Here is a 6,049-nt window from a genome sequence, read left to right as displayed (position 1 = left end):
TCCTTCCTCCCGTGTGTCCTCTCCTCACTCCAATCAATGCGACCATAGTTGAAATCTCCCATAATAATCACCCTCCTTCCACTCATTTCTTCTGTTTGCTTGTGTATATTGTCACCACCATCTTTTCCATCACCTGGTCTATAGCAGCACCCAATTGTATATTTAGTTCTGCTAGCCACAATCTCACACCAAATGGCCTCAAATGTGCTCTTTTCTCTATCCTGCAAATCAACTTCTATTCTCCTTGGCTGTAGCTCATCAGCTATCATCAACAATACTCCTCCCCCCATTTTATTCTCTCTGTCATTCCTGAACACACTATACCCATCACATTCAATCCCACTAGCTATATCATCTACAGTCAGCCATGTTTCACTAATACCAATAACCTGTGGTCTGGAAGTGCCAACCATGGCCAAAAACTCTTCCTTCTTGTTCCTAATACTCCTAGTATTAGTGTACATGAATTTAAGACCCCATTAGCCCCAACCCTACCTTGATGCCTTATATTAACTATCCCACTCTGGTTTGTTGTCCTTATTTGCTCTAGCATATTATATTCATTCTTACATTCAACTGCCTCCCTAAGGACTGTATATCTACTTCCCCCTTAACAAATCTAGTTTCCCTGAATTTGCACATCGACTACATTCAGCAACACTTTCTCAAGTCTTCTTACACCATAACCATTCAAATGCAAGCCATCCATCTTATATAGATCTTTTCGCCCATCAAACTCACTCCACACGTCCACAAATTCCACACCACTCGTCATACATAACCCACGCATAAAGTCATTCGCAATCATGGCCCTCCTTTTAAACATTTCACTGTCATACCGTGGCAAAAGACTAATCATTCTAACTCTCTCACTCTTTTCTTTTGCTACCTCAAACAATTCATTCAGGTCTTCTATCATTTCCATTTTATCTCCTTTCAAATCATTTGTACCTGCCACAACAATCATTTCTTTCACCCTTTCCTTTTGCTCTCTAATAGACTCAGTTACATCCTTTATGGTCACACCAGGTTGGTACGACTTTGTCAAATCCTCTACTAACACACCTCGTACTAACGAGCCTCCATACAGCACTCTATCCTTCATTTTGTTCATGTTCACATTCATATGCCTATTTTTCCTGTTATACCTTTTATTATTGGTTGGTTCATTCAGTCGACTTTTGTTCATGCACTCTAGCTGCTGTTTTGCCCTTTCTATTGCACCATTCAACAACGCGATCTCATTCAATGCATCTATCTCATCTTTTTTATTCTCTGAGAAACCATTAATACTATCATTCACACTTTCTACATTCACACTCTCATAATTCTCATGTACAACCTTGCCGTTTCTTGTCATATCGCTATTTTCTTCATTCTGAAGTTTGACAAAAATATCACACTCACGATCTGAAATACACTTCAATTCCTCATCCTCCCTACATTTTCTACACACATTCAATCCTTTATTATCATCTATCCACACTCCGACCGCACTCTGTAAAGCGTACATTTCACAGCTAGTACACTGACTCATTTCTTTTATACTATTGTTCTTTGATAATGATGGTGAACCATCATTACTGGCCGCCATTTTCCTTCATACAGGTGCCATAATTATTGCAACGTGTTTTATCAAATAATAAGTTATACACACCAAACACAAACAGACGCACTAAAATACGCAAGGCAAACAAAACTACGCAATATTAACTAATTTTTCAAAAAATTTTGATTAAGGTAAAGGCTTAGATTACTCTCAGTGCTATTGAGAAAGAAAAGAGAGAACGCTTAGCCAATCATTATTAAAATTATGATTATATATTATGAATTTACAAAATATATTGTTCTGTTTTTTTAACATTTTAACATTGAAAACACTGTGTAATAAATGGATTTTTTTTCCCTTTGTCTTGATCTCTGTTGAGATGTAATGTCTCAGCTTGCAAATCTTCAAAGCTCTTTAGTTACCTTATCTGAGGATGATGCCGGTTAGTTATTGTTTATTGGTTTGATTGCTGTGATAGACGTAGACCGATGTTTGATAGATCTGATATTCACTACTGCTGTAGGATGAGAAATTAATTCACATGCACACACACACACATGATAATTTGGAGTGTCATTATGCATCTCTGAACTAGAAGGCCTGAACTAATATATTGTGTTTCATTAAGTTTGTAAGGTGTGTGGGGGTGGCTCTTCAGGCTATTGTAGTTTGTAAGGTTCCTGTAGTCAAAAGGTAGTTTATTTAACATATCTGGGATGTGGAAGCTTCAAGTGGCTTTTCTGTAGTGATTATTATATTTATATGTGATATAATTAATTGTCTGTTATATGGTATGTGTTTCTGGCTGTCCTGTAGTTGGCATCGAAGTAATACTTTAGCATAGTGACTTAAGTGTTTTGCTGTTAGTATTTTCTGTTCTGACATTGCAGTATATATAAAGCCGGTATTGTCTCTTTGTTCCCAAAAGAAAAGTTTTATTATTTAGCACTGTAATGATATTAATCTGTTTAGTTTGTAGCATGCAAAGAACACATACATTGTTATAGCATATCTTAGTATATTTTGGCATGGTGATTTGTATATTAATGTTTTTAGGCATGTGGGAACTATGTCTTTCAACTGGTAGAGTTTGCCAGTAATTGTTCGTTGTGCAGATACGAACTGGCTATTCCTGTTTGTATCTGCACTGAAGTAATTTCCGAGATATTGTTTCAACCTGAGTGATGGTAGTGGTTTTACTGTTCTGTGTGTTTTTTATAATGGAGAGTGGATTTTCTACTGTCTGCTGAAATTATTTGAAATTTTGAAATTAAGAAAAGAGAGAACACTTAGCCAAAAGTCACACTAAAGTGCCTCAAGCTGTAGTGCGAGATACATCAAGAATGTCGTATTTCGTTTTCAATTGTTGATTAGTAGACATCCTAACATGGAAAGAAATACAGACATTTCTTTTACAGGCTGACATAGTATTTCTGCTGAAATAAGTTCTTAATTTATAATGATCAGTTTCATTTATATTATCAGAAAATTATAAATTATGTGATACAATTATCTTGAAAAAGAGGATTTGAATTATTTTAAAATAAAAGGAGCATATGCTTACATAATCTTTTTTTGGGGGGCGGGGGGGGGGGTTATAGACCTATTCAACCTGCAGATGTTTCTGAGAATTTATTTTATAAATCTTTTCAAGACAACTGTTACAAATGTAAATAACTTGGGGAAAATGCCCATTTATTTTAGTGTAAATAGTAGCAAAGGTTTAGCTACTTCAACAATGCCACTTATCTAAATTAGAAGAAAATGTCGTTATATCTGCTGATGTTAGAACTCTTACATAAATAATTTTTTATGACATTATTTCTCTGTTAGTTATAATGTAATCAATTTACAGATTTTTGCCTTCTTGCTTTCTCCCATGTTATATGCAGTGATTTCTTCTTTGAACTACAAGAAAAAAAATCAGATAACACAAGAAAAATATGTAGTATTTTCTTTTTCATTGCGTGAATTTACAATGTTGTTTCTTTGTGTTTTGAAAAGAAAGTACAAATGATTTTTTTCTTTTATTTTTGCAATTATCACATCTGATACAATCATAAGAGTGACATTTTACTGTTTTTATCCCACACGAGAAAAAGAAATATGACAATAATATTGTGGATTCTGTCGAACTTCATTGTAGCAGATATTTTTATTACAAAACTTGGTAATGTATATATATGATCATTAGTTATATTGAAACTGATCTGACTGAAACCGAGAAAATAGATAACAAGTTAATTTAATGGAGCACACAGCATGTTTCGTCTAAATGACTTTTTCATGTGTAGTAACATTTAAAGCAAATTAAAAAACCATAAAAACGCTGTGCCATTATAATAACAGACATGTAAACTGAGGTTAAGTTTGAATTCTCGTTATAGTCTGTTCTGTAGTTCACTTGTTGTGCAAATGTGAGCATATGAGTTCACTCATATGTATGTTAACTTATATGCTCACAAATGTGAGCTTATGAGCATATGAGTTAACATACATATGAGTTCATCAGTATCTAATGGCCGAACTATGCATTTCAGGTAGACTATAACTGAGGTTGCTATTGATGTGAACAGAGTCCAAGAATATTTCTTTGGATTCAACTATGCGCCGTTCTACTTCATTATGACAGATATAAATCTTTGATGTTGCATTCCAATCTACTCCGTGTTGGCGGCCTTCATCATTTGTTCACTGAAAATAAGACATGACTTGAGAGTGCGCTTGCTCTGATTCTTTTGTATGAAATGTCTCTCTCTCTGATGTTCCTCTAGGCATAGGAGGATTAACTTCTCAGTCTGGCCATAGTATGGCCTCCCAGAATCACATGTTATTTTATAGACACCGAGGAACTGAAGATGATTATGAGCTTGTTTAGGGTGGCTTAGAACTGACCTTAGTTTTGGAAGAGTTGAAAAAAACGTTTTTATATTAAATTTTTTCAAAATTCTTCCTAAATTCTGGGACAGTGAGCTGATGTAAGGTAAAAAAAATATAACCCTTGTGGTTAGGGATCTCTGTGTTGTTTCGAGGGCACTGGTATATTGCTTCTTAATATTTTTGGAAGAGTATCCATTATTTAAGAAAGTTCTTTCTAGATATTTTAGTTCATTTTTTAGTTCTTCTTCTTCATTGGACAATACTGAGTATTGTCCGATGAATGCATGTAGGTATCTGCCCTTGTGTGTGTTGATTTCCTGAAGATTGAGATTTTTAAAGAATCAGACATCTTAGTAAGTTTAATGTCTAGAAATGAAAGGGAGCTATTTTCTTCAATCTCTTCGGTAAATTTTATGTCTTGGTGGAAGTTGTTTAAATGATTTAGGAAGATGTGAGGATTCTCTACATCATGTTCTAGGTTTTAATGTTGCTTTGCAGATGGCTTTCTTCTCAAAGTCCTTGAAGAAAATGTGGCCTGTATTGGAGATAGGGGACTATCTATAGCTAGTCCTTTGTTCTGTTTATAAATTTTCTCTTCAAACTTAAAATACCTTGAATTAATACAGTGTGAGAGGAGAGCAAAAATCTTTTTGGTGATCTTGTTTTTAAATGCTGAGAACAGCTTGCGTTGGAACATTTGTAAAAAGTGCCACGACATCAAAGCTTGCCATAATGTCGGAATTCTCCAACTTTATATCTTTAATTTTAGAAGTGAAGTCCGTTGAATTTTTAATGTAAGAGGAAGGTTTTCCTACTAGACCTTTTAAGGAGGATGCTAGATATTTTGATAATTTATATGTTGGTGAATCAATACTATCAACTATAGGCCTGAGTGGACAATTTGCTTTGTGCACCATTGGAAAGCCATATAATCTTGGAATAAGTGGATGTAAGGACCGAAGAGAAAGATGTCTGTTTCTTGGAAGTTCCATTGTCGTCTTAAGGAAATTGTTTGTTTGATTATGTGTCTCTCTCATTGGGTCTCAGTCTAGTTCAGAGTAGGTATCTGATTCTAATAACTTTAGGATTTTTTTGTGATAAACTGCTTTATTTAGTACGACCATTACATTGCCCTTGTCTGCTTGGAGGATAATAATATCTGTATTCCTTTTAAGTTTTTTGATGGCTAGTCTTTCACCAGGTGAAATGCTGTGGACTGGTGGTTTTGCATTGTTAATCGCAAATGTTGCCTCCATACAAAGTAAATTTGTGCCTGCCATAGGAAGCAGTGAGCTAGCTTTTTCTATCTTGGTAAGAAACAATGGTCGTACTAAATAAAGCAGTTTATCACAAAAAAATCCTCACGTTACTTGAATCAGATACCTACTCTGAACTAGACCCAGACCCAACGAGAGAGAGATACCTGATCGAACAAACGATCTCCTGGAGATGACAACGAAACTTCCAAGAAACACACATCTTTCTCTTCTGTCCTTACCACGTATTCCAAGATTATACGGCCTTCCAAAGGTGCACAAAGCAAATTGTCTGCTCAGAACTATAGTTGATAATATTGATTCACCGACATATAAATTATCAAAATATCTAGCACCCTCCTTA

This window comes from Typopeltis vanoorti, chromosome 5 (genome assembly GCF_054136105.1).
Source record: "Typopeltis vanoorti isolate ZY-2024b chromosome 5, IOZ_Tvanoo_1.0, whole genome shotgun sequence".
Lineage (NCBI taxonomy): Eukaryota > Metazoa > Arthropoda > Arachnida > Uropygi > Thelyphonidae > Typopeltis > Typopeltis vanoorti.
This window is presented reverse-complemented; position numbering follows the sequence as displayed.